Source organism: Petaurus breviceps, unplaced genomic scaffold, assembly GCF_028583685.1.
Source record: "Petaurus breviceps papuanus isolate PSGF00001 unplaced genomic scaffold, PetGlider_PUasm1.0 90603, whole genome shotgun sequence".
Taxonomy (NCBI): Eukaryota; Metazoa; Chordata; class Mammalia; order Diprotodontia; family Petauridae; genus Petaurus; species Petaurus breviceps.
The window spans coordinates 5,766,823-5,784,052 of NW_027187284.1; the positions used below are offsets into that span (position 1 = coordinate 5,766,823).

General features: G+C 35.9%; 1 protein-coding gene across 1 annotated transcript in view; it reads right to left on the reverse strand.

The window, feature by feature from the left end:
* The window catches only part of CFAP47 (cilia and flagella associated protein 47), a 963,244-nt gene that overhangs the window by 158,155 nt on the left and 787,859 nt on the right, over positions 1–17,230 (reverse strand). The window lies entirely within an intron of this gene.

Sequence of the window (17,230 nt, forward strand, 5' to 3'; positions counted from 1 at the left end):
TTGTCCATACATAGTTCTGGGTCAGACTTCCAATGCTGAAAGTATTGTTGATGGTCATTCATAAGGTATCAGGGGCCCTCATCTCAGTGCCAAGAGGAAAGGAGAGAAAACACTTTTGGCCATAGGGTATCGTGTGCTCTGCCTTGGTAAAGACCAGAACACAGACTAGGAAAGCAGTGACCATATATCTCCTGGCATCACACCCCCTTCAAAGAATCAAAAACTTGCAGATGCCCCCTCCCTTTTCCCTCCTCCCCCCACCCCCTGAGAACAAGTTTTGAAAATAGTAGCTCAAAAAAGCCTGAAGTTCAGCATAGTAGCTTGACGACTTTAGATGAGGAGAACCCAATTGTAAGATCAAAGTTCAAAGTCAAGAAATAACACGGAAAAACTAGCAAAAAAACTAAAAAAGCTTTTGACCTGACAAAAATTGCGGGGAAAATTGTAAAACATTATGACAGAAGCTAGGCATAGACCAACATCTTGCAGTGTATACCATAATAAAGTCAAAATGGGTACATGATTTAGATATAAAGGCTGATAATATAAATAAACTGCGAGAGTTTGCTCTGGTTTTTTTGTTTTGTTTGGTTTCTCCTTTCTCATTGGTTATAATTCTTCTTTACAATATGACTAATGTGAAAATATGTTTAATATGAGTGTATATGTAGAACCTATATCAGATTGCATGACATCATGGGGAGGGGGAAAGGGAGAAAAGGGAGAAAATTTAAACTCAAAAGCTTGTGGAACTTGATGTTGTAAACTATAATGAATTAATTAATTTTTAAAAAGGAAATTTATTTATTGTTAGTTTTCAACATTCATTTTCATAAGATTTTGAGTTCCAAATTTTCTCCCTATCTCTCCCCTCCCTGACCACAAGACAGTATGTATTTTGATATAGTCTTTACATAAACATTCATATTTAAGCTCTTTTAACATTAGTTATGTTGTACAAAAGAATTAGAATCAATGGGAGAAAACACAAGAAAGAATAAGTAAAAAAGAAAAAAGAGAGAGAGCAAATAATATGCTTCAATCTGCATTCAGACTCCACATATTTTTTTTTCTGGATGTGGATAGCATTTTTTTTTTTTTGCCTTTTGGAGGGCAATTGGGGTTAAGTAATTTGCCCAAGGTTACAAAGCTAGTTTTTTTTTTTTTTTCCTTTTTTTTTGTTTTTTTTTTTTTTTTTGTGGGTGTTAAGTGTCTAAGGCCAGAACCAAACTCAGGTCCTCCTGACTCTGGGGCCAGCACTTTACTCACTGCGCTACCTAGCCACCCTGACAGCATTTTTCTGAGTATTTTGGAGTTGTCTTAGATCCTTACATTGCTAAGAAGAAGTCTATCAAAGTTAGTCATTGCACATTGTGGCTATTAACTGTTTACAGCATTCTAGTGGTTTTGCTCATTTTGGTGTACAGTGACGTTATTTTGGTATAAAGTATAAAATATTGGTCTATGCCCACATTCTGCCATATTATTTTTCAGTTTTCCCAGCAGATTTTGTCAAATAGTGAGTTCTTATCCCAGAAGTTGGAATCTTTGGGTTTATCAAACAGTAGATTAAGTAGATTACTATTGTCATTGGCTATTGTGTCTTGTGTACCTAACCTATTTGACTAATCCAACATTCTATTTCTTAGCCAGTCCCAAGGAATCTGATGAATGTGCTTTATATCACAATTTAAGATATGGTACAGTTAGGTCACATTCCCTAGTATTTCTTTTTCATTAATTCCCTTGATTTTCTGGCCTTTTTGTTCTCCCAGCTGAAATTTGTTATTATTTTACTAGCTCAATAAAATAATTTTTGGTACTTTGATTGGCATGGGATTGAATAAGTAAATTAATTTAGATAGAACTGTCATTTTTATTATATTATTTTTGTCTACCCATGAGCAACTGATGTTTTCCTAGTTATTTATAATTGCCCTTATTTGTGTGAAAAGTATCTTGTAAATGTGTTCATATAGTTCCAGGTTTGTTTTGTCAGACTCCCAAATATTTTATAATGTTTACAATAACTTTATATGGAATTTCTCCTTTTATCTCTTACTCTTGGGCTTTGATGGTAATATATAGAAATGCTGAGGATTTTTGTGGGTTTATTTTATATACCGCAACTTTGCTCATGTTACTTATTATTTCAAGGAGTATTTTTACTTGAATCTCTAGAATTCTCTAAGCATATAATCATGTATTATATAAGTGATAGCTTGGTTTCTTCTTTGCCTATTCTAATTCCTTCAATATCTTTTTATTTCCTTATTGCTAAAGCTAACTTTTCTGGCACCATATTTAATAACAGAGTTGATAATGGACATCCTTGCTTCACCCTCAATCTTATTGGAAATGCTTCTAGCTTATTTTCATTATGTATAATAGTTTCTGATGGTTTTAGGAAGATGATACATATCAGTTTAAGGAAGATTACATTTATTCTTATGCTCCCTAGTGTTTTAAATAGGAATGGGTGTTGTATTTTGTCAAAAGCTTTTTCTACATCTACTGAGATAATTTGGTTTCAGTTAGTTTTGTTGTTGATATTGTCAATTATGCTGATTTTTTTTCATAATATTGAGCTAGCCCTGCATTCCTGGAACAAATCCTACATGGTCATAGTGTATTATTCTTGTGATAAGTTGTTATAATCTTTTTGCTAATATTTAATTTAAAAAATTGCAGCTTTATTCATTAAGGAAATTGGTCTATAATTTTCTTTCTCTATATTCACTCTTCCTGGTTTAGGTATCACTACCATATTTCTATCATAAAAAGAATTTGGTAGGACTCCTTCTTTGCCTGTTTTTCCAAATAATCTATATAGTATTGGAATTAATTGTTTTTTAAATGTTGGTTAGAATTTATTTATAAATCCATCTGGAGCTGGAGATTTTTTTTCCTAGGAAGTCCATTGTTGGTATATGCAAATTCTTTTTTCTAACATGGAGTTATTTAAGCATTTGCTTCCTCTTCTGTTAATCTGGGCAATTTATATTTTTGTACATATTCACCCATTTAACTAAGAGTGTCAAATTTATGAGCATACATATGGGCAAAATAGTTCCATATTATTGTTTTAAATCCCTCTTCATTTGTAGTAAATTCACCCTTTCCATTTTTGATACCAGTAATTTTTTTTTCATTTCTTTCGTTTTTTTTTTTAAATCAAATTACCAAATTTATCTGTTATATCTCTCTAAACCAAAGGTTTATCTATCTATATCCAAAGTCAGAACATAGTTTTATTTATTAGTTCAATAGTTTTCTTAATTTAAATTTTATTAAAATCTCCTTTGATTTTCAGTATTTCTAATTTGTATTTAAATGGGGGGTTTTGTTTTTTTCTTTTTTCTAGCTTTTTTAGTTGCATGTCCAATTCATTGATCTCCTCTTTCTCTACTTTGTTCATGAAAGGATTTAGAGATCTAAAACTTCCCTTAAGAACTACATTTCCTGCATCCCATAAGTTCTGGTAAGCTGTCTCATTATTGCCATTCTCTTGAATGAAGTTATTGTGAGTTTCTGTGCTTTGATGTTTCACCCACTCATTCTTTAGGATTAGATTATTTAGCTTCCAGGTAACTTTTAGTCTATCTTTCCATGTAATTTTTACTGCAACATGATCTGAAAAGGATGAATTTTTTTTGCCTTTTTGCATTGGATTGTGAGTTTTTACATCCAGTACATTGTCAATTTGTGAATAGGTGCCATGTATCACTGAGAAAAAGGTATATTCCTTTTCTAAAATTCTATTCACCTCCTTAATCTTTTTTTTTCTTGTTTACTTTGTGGTTATATATATCTAGTTCAGAAAGAGGGAGGTTGAGGTCCCCCACTAGTACAATTTTGCTGTGAATTTCTTCCTGTAACTTCCTTAACTTCTCCTTTAAGAATCTGGTTTCTATATCACTTGATGCATATATGTTTACTAAGGATATTGCTTACTCATCTATGGTGCCTTTTAGAAGGATATAGTTTCTTTCCTCATCTCTTTTAACTAGATCTATTTTTGTTTATGCTTTGCCTAAGATCAGGATTGCTACCCTTCCTTTTTTTTTACATCAACTGAAGCATAATATATTCTATTACCCTATGTGTAACCCTGTTTCAAATATTTTTCTTGTAAACAACATGTAGGATTATGATTTTTAAGCCATTTTCCTATTTACTTCCATTTTATGGGAGAGTTCATTCCATTCATATTCAGAGTTATGATTACTATCTGTGTCTTTCTCTCCATCTTATACCCCCATCTCTGTTTACACTTTTCTTTCTTCTTTCTCTCTTTTCCTCTTCACTAGAGTTTTGCTCATGACTATTGCTATTCCCTCCTTGTGCCAAATCCAATGACAGTAAAGTTCAAATATCTGAATTGTTCCTTTCTGACTGCTTGCAATAATTTCTCCTTGATCTGATATTCTGAAATTTGGCTACAATATTCCTTGATGTTTTCAATTTGGGATCTCTTTCAGGAGGTGATTATTTTACCCTCTGGCTCTAGAAGTTCAGGGCAGTTTTCCTTGATGATTTCTTGAAAGATGCTGTCCAGGCTCTTTTTTTTTTTTATCATCATGGTACTCAAGTAGACCAATATTTCTTACATTATCTCTCCTAGATCTGTTATCCAGGTCATTTGTTTGTCCAATGAGTTTTTTTTTTTTACATTTTCTTCAATTTTTCCATTCTTCCAAATTTGTTTGACTGATTCTTGATGTTTCATAGATTAGTTAGCGTCCACCTTCCCAATTCAAATTTTTAATGAATTGTTGCTTTCAGTTAGTTTTTCTACCTCCTTTTCCATTTGACCAATTCCACTTTTTAAGGGCTTGTTTTCTTCAATGTACCTCCCCCCATGCCTGCCCCATTTTGTCAACTGCATTTTAAAAGGACTTTTTTTCCCCATTTTTTTCTACTTCTCTTATTTGACTTTTATAAACCATTCTTGAGCTCTTCCAAGAAGGCTTTTCTGACTTGAGACCACTTCTTAGTCTCCTTTGAGGGTTTTGGGGGGGCATATATTGATCATTCCCCCCTCTGAAATTTGTGCTTCAAACTTGTCACCAAGGTATTTTTCTAAGGTCACTGTTTTTCTTTGATTCTTCTTTCCATTGTTGTTTGCTTTTTTATGGCTTTCAAATTTGTTCTCTGCTTCTGGGCCCAGGGGCCACTGACCCAGGCTTCTTGTGTTTGGGACTAGGGGCCTGGTTAATGGTTTTCTGTGCTGGAGCCTCAGGTGTTGAATTCTGGATATTGTAGTATTCTGGTAGTTTACATGTTGCTGAACTGGTACTGGTGGTGGTGGCTGGTGTGTACCTGGTGTTGGTGCTTGCCTGCTCTTCCACCCTAAGGCTCCCCATGTCCTGCTGGTTGGCTGAGGTGGGGTTTGCTTCTGCCTTGCTGGGACACCTCCCATCCTATACTGGTCCACTTCAGCCACAGTAAGAGGGACCTTTAATCCCCCCAGCCTCCCAAACTAAAAGACTGCTGTACCCTGTCTTTTTGATTGCTCCACTATTCTAGGACTTTTCCTGGGGCAATATTATCTTGTTTTTGCAAAGTTTATATGGTAGGGTTATAGCAAATTCCTTCTTACTCTGCCATCTTGGCTAATTAATAAATTAAAAAAAAAAGAAATTGACCTTTAAAAGCTACTACCATGGCAGGGAAGATCCCATAATGAAAACTCCCAGCAATATTACAGAAAAATTCCAGAGAGCTCAGATTAAAAAGAAAATCTTGTGAGCAACTAGAAACAATTAAAATATCATGGAAGCATTGTCAACAAATTCTGCATCAAATAAGAAGGCTTAGAATATGACATTCCAGGAGGCAAAAGATTACAATTAAGCAGCACCTACCCTGCAAAATTAAATGTAATCCCTCAGAGGGAAGAAGTAGATATTTAATGAAGTAGAGGATTTTCAAGAATTCTTGATGAGAGTACCAGAGCTGAATAGAAAATTTGATATTCAAATGCAAGTCTCAAGAGAAGCATAAAAAGGTAAGCCTGAAAGAGAAATTATAAGTGACTCAATAAAGTTGTTTTTTTTACATTCTTATATGAGAAGATGATACATCTAACTCCTAAGTGGTTTATCATTATTGACAATTAAAAGGAATTATCTTCAAAGGGCATGAGTGTGAGTCAATTACTATAGTGTGATCTAAAAAAGTGAAGGTGTGGAGAAAGAGAAACATGCCAGGAGAAAGAACAAGGGAGAGTTAGAATGGGAAATATTATCCCTCATTAAAGAAGCATGAAGGGAAGATCCCTTAAAATGGAGGAGGAAATGGCAGGGGTGGTAGAAAATGATTGAATCTCAATCATATCAGAATTATTTCGAATAAGGAAGAATGCATACATGCATACACATATACATACACATATGTCTATGCATTCATTTATGTGTGACTGTGTATGCATACACATATTTACATATATGTCTAATTATCCACCCTAAAATTATGAATTCTTTGCAATGGATAGTATTTTTTATAATCAGTTTTTGCAAGCATGAATGGTCACATAATTCTTACACCTTTCAAATTATTTTTACCGTGTTGTTATTCCTGTAGAAATTGTTACATTGGTTTATGCTCATTTTATTCTTCATCAGCTTATAAAAGTATTCAAAATTGATCAATGTTTTTATTATGGATGTTATAAAACACATTCTTCTAAATTCAGCTTCTTTACTCTGAATCAATTAAGATCTTATTTGAAATCATTTATTTCCTTATTTCTTATAATAAAATGGTACGGGCAGCTAGGTGACACAGTGAATAGATTACCGGCCCTGGAGTCAGGAGGCCCTGAATTCCAATCTAGCCTCACACACTTAAGAAAAAAACTATTTGTGTGACCTTGGGCAAGTCACTTAACACCAATTGCCCTCCAAAAGGAAAAAAAAAAAAACAGTACACATTCATATACAACTGTAAGGGTTATGGGATTTAAAGATCTTCCATGCCCCATGGACGTGCTGACATAGCAGAGCAAGAGAAAGTGGAAAGCGAGAGAAAGTGAAAGCTGAGCTAGCGGTCCTGCGGTTTGCTGACATAGCAGGAAGGGGTGGAGCAAGAGAAAGCGGAAAGCGAGAAAAAGTGAAAGCCGAGCTAGCGGTCCTGCGGTGGCTGGCAGCGGTTGGCGTCGGTTGCGGTTGCGGTTGCGGCAGCAGCAGAGGCAGCGGCAGCGCGAAGACCTTTTTTTTTTTTTTTTTTTTTTTTTTTAGTTAGGACTGCTAAGGACTTTCTGCTAAGGACTCCTGCTGAGCACTGCCAGGGGCCGGAGCTGCTGGGAGCGCGCTTCCAGGACGCTGGGTGGTTGCTGTGAGTGGGGAGAGGAGGACCTTTGCCTGAGGTAGGCTGTTCTGTTTTAAAGGCTTGAAAATGTGGGTGCTTTCTACTTTATCTATCTGTGCCAATGTCATAACTACTCTGATGGCTTTCACTTTCTGGTTTTGGGACTCAGTCTTTTGGTATCTTAATAAATTTTCTAGTTTATTTCCCCATATGGCAAACATGATGTATTTTGTGATGGATAATTATATCAGCATATTTGTAATCTCTATAGGCATTATGAATATGGCATTGCTGATACAACAACTTATTCCTCAGTTCTTCAGTTAATGTACCTACCAATAATTTCCAGGTTTTTGCCACCACAAAAGGAGCTGCCATAATTATTTTTGGCCACAAAGAATCATTTTCCTCTTTTTTATCTCTTTTAGTTAGAGTTGAGTCAAAGAGCATGTACTGTTGTGATAGTAATGGCATTTAAAGATTCCCCTGTATTGGCTTGGTTTTCAAACTGATTGTGTTAAAACCCAGAGCTTGTTAATCCCACCTGTGTGGGATGGACTTGTTGATGTGAAAAGAAAGTCCTGAACTGGGAGGAGCTGGTGACGTAGATTTGGAGAGACATAAGAGAGAGGCGGAAGAACTTTTTGGAAGCAGCACCTCGTGGAGGCAGAGAGGGAGACTGAGAAGGATTGCTGGGGGACACTTTGAATCGCCCTGGACTTTTGAGACCTGCCCCCTGAGCTGCCAAGAACTGAGGAGACATGGCTGTTTTGCTGGTACTTTGTCTGTCTGTTTTGATGTTGTTTTGCCAGATTTGTCCACTGGTGAAAGACAGCCCTGTTGAAGAAGTCCTGGAACCTGGCTGTTGGCTAAGAAGCCCTGAGACTGTCCTGCAGACAGAGAGTGAATGCTGTCCACTGGTGAAGGGCAGTGCTGTTGTTGCAGGGGTCTGGAGACTGTCCTGCAGACAGAGTGAATACTGTCCACTGGTGAAGGACAGTGCTGTTGTTGCAGGGCTCTGGGAACCTTTCTGTTGGTTCAGAAGCCCTGAAGAAGGATTTTCTTGTTGTATGTTTACAGAAATCCTGGGGGAGAGTTTTGCCAATGTTTTCAGGGGTTCTAGGACTGTTCTACAGACAGAGGATGAATTAATGAAGGGACTGGCAATATATATTGTGGCCTTGCTAAACCTTGTCTCCCCAGGAACTAAGATTGCTGAGAACTTGCCTCTTGTCAAGATGAAGAAAAGACCTCCATTTGGCTATTAAGTGCTATGTTTAAACTTGATGTAACTCTGGGGTAGATACAACTGAGATCCAGGGGTGGGGAATTTTTGACCTTTTGGTGCTCTGTGATTGACAAATGAAGGTACTTTACTTATGTTTGGAAACTAATCTCCATTTGAGAAGAGGGGCTTTGTGTGGACTAAATGAAGGTATAGCCTAGGGGTGGAGAAGTATTTAGACCAGGAACTTTGTAACTGATTGAATGATTGGAAGGTCCTGGGGTGGGGTAGTCCTTGGAGATTATTTAATCACATTTAGTAAATGCTGTATTTGGAATGATGTCATGTTTTGATCTTCTCTGTTCTTGGTTTGTCACTGAATAAAATGGAGAGCACCTATGCTGGTATTTTGAACCTGGGAAGTTGCCTTTCCTTGGCATTATATTACAACTGTTCAGCAACATTTTTTATATAATTCCAAATCACCCTCCAGAATCATTGGATCCCTTTACAGATCCTCTAATTATACATAAATTGGTCTATTTTCCCTTGGTCCCTCCAACATTTATCTTTTATTTTTTTTTCCTGTGGAGTTTTTCTGAGAAATAATGGGCAGAAGTCACAGAGAACAAAGTGTAGGTGGTTTGCATTGTTAGAGACTGCACTCTATATTAATGAGATAACAAATCCACTGGAGCATGAAAATAATAAAAGTTAAAATTCTTTTCCCTTCTTAAATAATTCCCACTTTATTTTTAAAGTATGTACCCTTCCATTTTACAATTATGTTTAAAAGCAGGAAGGCATGGTGGCAAAACAAGGGCCAAAGCCTTTTTTTTTTTTGTACCCTAGTTACCTGCTCCATTTGACATTAGAAAACCTACATGTTTCACAATGTAATTGCTAATTACAAACCTATATGATTATGTCTTGTATTTATTTTGGTGGAAAATTAGTCATTAAGCAGCACAGAAAGGCTGATTCTGTAATAACACTTTAATCATACTACAGATGCTCACAGTTTTTCATAAGCCTTCCTCTTGTTTGAAACAGTTTGCAATATAATCTCCTACAGAATAGGACATGTTAATTTCTGTCATTGACAAACATCATTAAGGCAAAGAATTATTTCCAAAAATACATTCTGATTCAAAAATGTCAGCATTTAATTTCACAGACACAAGCTAATATTTCTCATTTTAATAGATTTTCAAACTATGCTATCTATTGGTTACAATAAATTAAAATCATGGGGGCAAATTTTTGCAATTTTGCATTTATTTTTACTAGCTACTTACTATAACCACGCTAACATATCTCAGACCACTAATAATGTCATATGTGTTGTTCAATCATGTCTAACTCTTCATGATCCTGTTTCAGGTATTCTTGGTAAAGATACTGGAGTGGCTTGTGATTTCCTTCTCCCACTCATTTTACAAATAAGGAAACTGAGGCAAACAGGGTTAAGTGATTTGCCCAGGTCCACATAGCTAGAATGTGACTGTGCCCATATTTGAACTCATAAAATTGAGTCTTCCTGATTCCAGATTCACCATTATATCCACTGTGTCACCTAGTTGTCTATAATGTCACACATAGAAATTATAAATGTACTATGTATATATGTAATTTTGTATGTATATGTGGGTGTGGATATATGTGTATGTGTGTATATATATATATGTATATATACATATACATACACACATGCATACATTATAAATGTCTATAAATCAAGGGACAATACCTTTTTACTGTTTGCTATTTCTTTAGATAATTGTCCTCTAAAAATATAACAAAAATAATCATTTAAATTTGAAAACTATATATAAAGATATGAATAGCGTCAATTTTAACAGTTCATAAACAAAATGGAATTTACACTCTGAATTACAATATATTTTCATTCATAGGTTTTATACTATTGCTTTTTTCTCAAATGTACTTAAATTTAACAGCCCCCTATTTATACCTTTCTAGGGAATGAGGGAAATGTTCCTAAGTGAAAAAGCACAACTTGAAATAAACTAATAAATTACCCAAGAAATTGTTTGTACTTTGACATCAGAAAAACAATTATATTCTATTGCTACCATGGAACAAAGTAGCCCCTGGAGACATTCTCATTGCACACAGATTCAGATAGTTATAGTGTTTTCCCAACTGTTATATGTGGATCTCTTAATGGACATCCATAAAGCTATTTAGAATGATTCACAGTTAACGCAGAGACCTCATTATTGAGAAAAAAATATATGTATTTTTAAAAGCACCAAAAAAAAATATTGGAAGAAGGAATGAGAAACATTGGACTATTGTGAATAATTTTAAAAATAAACAATGCCAAAAAATGTACTAAACATTTCTGAGAAATTAGGACACATAGGGAACAGTACACTGCAAGATAAGAAATGTAATGGTTTTGTAAGCAGAACCTTAAAGTGTGATAAAAAGGTGGAAATCAGGTAGAAATTCACTGGGATTGCTGCAATTCTATTGAATGCTTATCGAGCCAAATATATTAGAGAAACTATGATATATTCAGGAGATTCAAAAACAGAAATTAAAAGGTCCCTAACCTTAGGAAGTTAGCATTCTACTGGAGGAATATTACAACATTTACCAGTAAAATAAAATAGAATTTGAAGGAGAGAACACTAGCAACTAGGAAGATCAGTTGAGTTTTCATAGAGAAGGAAGAAAGTAAGCTGAACCTTGAAGGAAAATAAAGTTTGTGAAAGATAAAGATGAATAAGGTATCATTCTAATGCAGGAGGTATGTAATTTATAAAGAACATATGTATATAATATATAAAGAAAAATTAATAATATAGTTTGTCTTGAGAACAGAATACATGAAGGGAAGGAATGAGAAAGAATAAAGATAGAAAGGTAGGTGCAGTGAAATTTAGTGATAGACCTGAAAAGTGTTTATCTTAGTGGCAACCGGGAGCTAGTGAAGGTTCCAGACAGAGGAGTAAGGTGATCAGATTTCAAGGAGAGGATTCTGGGAAGGTGGCAGAATAGATCAGAAAACTTTCATCTCTCCAAATTGCCTCCAACAAAAAAAGACAGAACTTCAGAGGGAGTTTGAGAGCAACGGAAATAAAGAAAAGTCTGGGTAAAGCAGTTGTTATTCTAAGCTTGAGAAAACCCCAGGAAAGACTTGTCCTGCACTGGTGGAGGTTTGGCTTGAGTAAAGTGCAAAGACAGCAAGGCCAACTCTGCAGAGTAAAAGAAACAAGCCCCAGGGGTATGCGGGTGTTGGGAGGCAGCTTCAGTGTTAAAAACTTTCACTTCACCAAAAAGGTGAGGGGCTGAAGAATGAGTGGAAGACTAAAGGACTTTCTACTGTCTAGGGATGCCAAACATAGCTGTGCTGACCAGACACTTCCTCGTGCAGGGAAAAGGTGAATACAGTAATACAAGAGACCCTGAGGGCTGTGGGGACGTGCAAAAGAGTAGCATCCCTGGTTTTGCTTCCAAGGTAGAGAGGGTAGCTGTAATATGCAGCCACCTGAGTGACTGTAGGGAGCAACATCATTTGTCGGAAAGCATAGATGGGGGCTGTAGCCATGACTTAGGAGGAGAAAGAAGAGCCCAAGGTTGAGACCCAGGACAGATCTCAGAAAATAACAACAAGAGGCTGCTAGGTGACTCAGTAATTAGAGCAACCACCCTGAAGTCAGGAGGACCTGAGTTCAAATCTGCCTTCAGATAATTAGCACTTACTAGCCGGGGGACCTTGGGCAAGTCACTTAACTCCAATTGCCCTGTCTTACCCCATTCAAAAAGAAAAAAGAGAAAAGAAAAGAACAATAAGATGGAACTGAGGCTTGAGGCATCATTCCCCACACCTCAAAACTAAAATTTGATGACACTAATAGCTTCTAAAAAACAAAAAAAGACCAATAAATAAATGAATGGATGAATGAATAAATAGAAAAACAAATAAATATGAGTAATCAAAAGAGAAGAGCCCAACTATAAGACAGCTGCTATGAAGATAGAGAAGATCTGGGTTCATATTCAGAGGAAAATAATGGAACTAAAAAAGCTGCTCCTTTTTCAATGAGAAACATCAACTAGTCCCAGACACAAAAAGAGTTCTTGGAAAAACTTAAAAAGGACTTTATGAACCATATAACAGACGTCAAGGAAAAATTAAAAAAAAAAGAGAGCACTCCAAAAAATCAAGAAAATTATGAAGAGAAAATCAACCAACTTGAAATATGGAATCAAAAAATTAAAGAAAAAAATAATTCTTGGAAAACTAGAATTGGGCAAAGAGAAGCTAATGACATTCTAAGACACCAAGACATAATAAAACAAAATTTTTAAAAATGAAAAAATAGGGGGGTGGAGCCAAGATGGCATAATGGAAGCAGTAACTTTTCTAAGCTCCTCCATGAATCCCATCATTAATCTTTAAAAAGTGAATCTGAAGGGATTTTGGAGTGTCAGAATCCACTGGGATACAGAGCATGGCAGAACCCAGCCCAGGAAAGTGCCCACGTGGGTTCGGGCAGGGGGAGCATGGAGCATGTGGGGGCTGTAGCAGCTTGGACTAGAGAGCAGACTACAGCAGAGAGAGAAGAAGACCCAGCAGGCAGGCCATCTCACCAGCATCTCACCACGGGACAGGAGGATACATTAGAACCTGGTAAGAGAAAGGTCAGAGCACACAGTAGAGACAGCAGCTTCTCCTGGGGCTATCAGCTCCCAGCCTGGAAGCTTAGAAATTGCCTGCCTGATTTTCCAGGGATTAGGATGGCAAAGTAAACTATGGCTGTTCCAATTCCCCCTCCCTGACCTAGAAAACCCTGAGATAACTGTCCCATTCAGAGTGAAATCCTGAGATAGTGGAAATAGCCTTGGGGTTGGGAGACACCACTTCAGAGAAGGGGTGTAACTGAGGCAGCAAGGAGTCTGAAGAGAAGAGGGGGAGGGGACCCAACAATCCCTACCTCACCTGACCAGCAAAAGCCTGCCTGAGCGGTAGCCCAGGGGCATAGAGGCAGAAATCTGAAGTGGGCAGACCACCCCTCCTCCACAGAGTACTCTGTAAGCATCAGCATAACTCAGGTGAAACACTGAGACTCCTGGCCTTGGCCTCAACCTAGATACCAAGGGGCTACAGCACAAAAGTCAACAACCAGCCTTTAGCTCCCAGTCTGAGAAATTAGGAAATAAGATATTACAATGGGAAGGAAGGAAGCTGAGGAGAAAGGGAAGGCAAGAAAATAGATTAGAGCTTATTATAGTGAACAAGAACAACTAAATACAGAGGACAACATGGACTCTATACTCATACCTGTGACCACAGAAGGGAATATGAACTGGTCTCAAGCCAAAAAGCATTCTTGGAGGAGCTCAAGAAAGATTTTAAAGTCCAAATTAGGGAAATAGAAGACAAATTGAAATCTACAGTGAATAAATTGGAAAAAAAGTGTCACTGAAGAAAACAAATCCTTAAAAAGTAAAATTAGTGAACAAATTGGAGAAAATACCTCCCTAAAAAAGGACCTTCAAAAACTAACCAAAGAGAATAATTCACTAAAAAATAGAATCAGTCAAATTGAAGCTCAAGTCTCTATGATGCACCAAGAGTCAATTAAACAAAACATGAAGATTGAAAAATTGGAAGAAAGTGTAAAATATCTCACTGGAACAACAACTGATGTATAGAGCATATCCAGGAGAGATAACTTAAGAATTATTGGTCTACCAGAAAGCCATGATGAAAAAAGCAGCCTGGACAACTTCCTCCAAGAGATTGTCAAAAAAACTGTCCTGAAGTCATGGAATCAGAAGATAAAATAGTTATCGAAAGAATTCACCAGACTCCCCCTGAAAGAGATCCCAAATTGAAAACTCCAAGCAATATAGTAGCCAAATTCCAGAATTACAAGATTAAGGAAAAAATACTGCAAGCAACCAAAAAAATACAATTCAAATATCATGGAACTACTTTCAGGATCACACAGGACCTAGCAGCTTCTACATTAAAAGATCAGAGGGATTGGAATTTGATATTTTGTAGGGCAAAAGAGCTAGGACTGTAACCAAGGATCAACTATCTGGCAAAACTGAGCATAATGTTTCAGGCAAGGAGATGGTCATTTAATGAAATGAGGGACTTCCAGACTTTCCTGATGAAAAAGCTAGAGCTCAATGGAAAATTTGATCTCCAATTACAAGACTCAAGAAAGACATAAAAAGGTAAAAAATAAAAACACACACTCACACTTACATGCTCACATGCATACTCATGTACACATGCACATTACTTGGGATGCAATAAGAACAAAATGTTTACATCCCTATATGAGAAGCGGATAACTGTAAATATTGAAATGTATGTGATTATCATGACCTTTAAAAGGGTTATAGATAGATAGAGGGTGTGGGTATAAATGAACTAATCTGATAATAAAAAAAAAAAGAAAAGCCTTATTAAGGGGGTCAAAGGAACTGTGATGGGATAAAAAGAAAGGATGAGACAGCAAAAGGTAAATGATGCCATACAAAAAGGCATAAAAACACACTATAGTAGAAGGGAAGGAAAGAGGAAGAGGAAAATCATTTGAACATTACTCTCATTGGTTCTGGTTCAAAGAGGGATCAACTTAATCAGTTAAGTTTAAGATTCTAATGTGAAAAGAGACTAAAACATTAAAGAGAGGGAAAGGAGGGAGGGAGAGGAGCATTGCATGAAATTTACTTTCATTGGTTTAGGATCAAAGGGGGTATAACATACTCTGATAAGTATAAAAATCTATTGTGTCCTATAGGCAGTAGGAAGGTAAGAGGGGGATAAAAAGGTGGGTATTAGAGGGGAGGTAAATAGTAGTAAAGGCAGAGTGTAGGTGAAGAAGGGGAGGCCACAGGGAGGGAACACTGAGGGAGGTGGCAGTCAAAAGGAAAACCCTTAAGGAGGGGAAGGGAGAAGGAAGAAACAAAAACATAAGCAAGAGAGAGAATAGGAAGGAAGGGAAAGAGACAGATTGTCATCATTACTGTGAATGGGAATGGCATGAACTCTCCCATAAAGAACAGGCAGATAACAGAGTGCATTGAAAACCATAATGCTACTATATGCCAATTACAAGGAACACATTTGAAACAAAGGGATACCTTCAGGGTAAAGATAAAAGGCTGGAGTAGAAAATATTATGTCTCAGGTAAAGTAAAAAAAGGAGAGATAGCAATCCTTATCTAATATAAAGCAAAAGCAAAAATAGATCTAATTAAAAGACATAAGGAAGGAAACTATATCCTGCTAAAAGGCACTATTGAGAATGAAGCAATATCATTACTTAAGATATATGCAACAAGTGGTATAGTGTCAAAATTCCTAGAGGAGAAGTTAAGGGAATTAGAGGAATTAATGGATGGGAAAACTATACTAGTGGAGGACCTTAATCTCACCCTCTCTGAACTTGATAAATCCAAACTGAAAATAAACAAGAAAGAAATTCAGTAGGCAAATAGAATTTTAGAGAGGCTAGATATGATAATCTCTGGAGAAAACTTAATTGGCATAAAAAGGAATATACTTTCTTCTCAGCAGTTCATGGCACATACTCCAAAATTGAACTGTATTTGGGCATAAAAACCTCACAATTCAGTTCAGAAAGGCAGAAATATTAAATGCATCCTTCTCAGATCATGATGCAATAAAAATTATATGCAATAAAGGGCTGTGGAAAGACAGACGAAAAACGAATTGGAAATTAAGCAATTTAATCTTAAGGAATGAGTGGGACAAACAAGAAATTATAGAAACAATCAGTACTTTCATTCAAGAGAAAGACAATAATGAGACAATATACCAAAATTTATGGGATGCAACAAAGGCAGTTCTTAAGGGAAGTTTTATATCCCTTAGTGCATGCATGAATAAATTAGAGAAAAGGGAAGTCAATGAATTGGGCATGCAATTAAAAAAGCTGGAAAAAAAATTGAAAATCCCCAATTAAATACTAAATGAGAAATACTTAAAAGCAAAGGAGAGATTAATAAAATTGAAATTACGAAAACTATTGAATTAGTAAATAAAACTAAGAGCTGATTTTATGAAAAAAAAAACAAAAAAAATTGATAGACCCTTAGTAAATATGATAAAAAAAGAAAGAAGAAAACCAAATTATGAGTATCAAAAATAATATGTGTGAATCTACCTCCAGTGAAGAGGAAATCAAAACAATAATTAGAAATTATTTTTCCCAACTGTATGCACATAAATTTGACAATCTTAGTGAAATGGGTGAATACTTACAAAAATACAAGTTGCCCAGATTAAGTGAAGAGGAAATAAATTACTTAAATAATCCCATCTCAGAAAAAGAAATCAAACAATCCACCGGTGAACTCCCTAGGAAAATGATCTCCAGGGCCAGATCAATTTACTAGTGAATTCTATGAAACATTTAAAGAAAAATTGATTCCAATACTCTACAAACTATTTAGGAAAATTAGTGAAGGAGTACTACCAAATTATTTTTATCACACAAATATGGTACTGATACCTAAATCAAGAAGAGATAAAAAAGAGAAAGAGAATTATAGACCAATTTGCCTCATGAACATACATGCAAAAAATTTACATAAAATATTAGCTAAAAGACTACATCAACTTATCACAAAAATAATAAAGTTTGATCATGTAGGATTTATTCCAGGAATGCA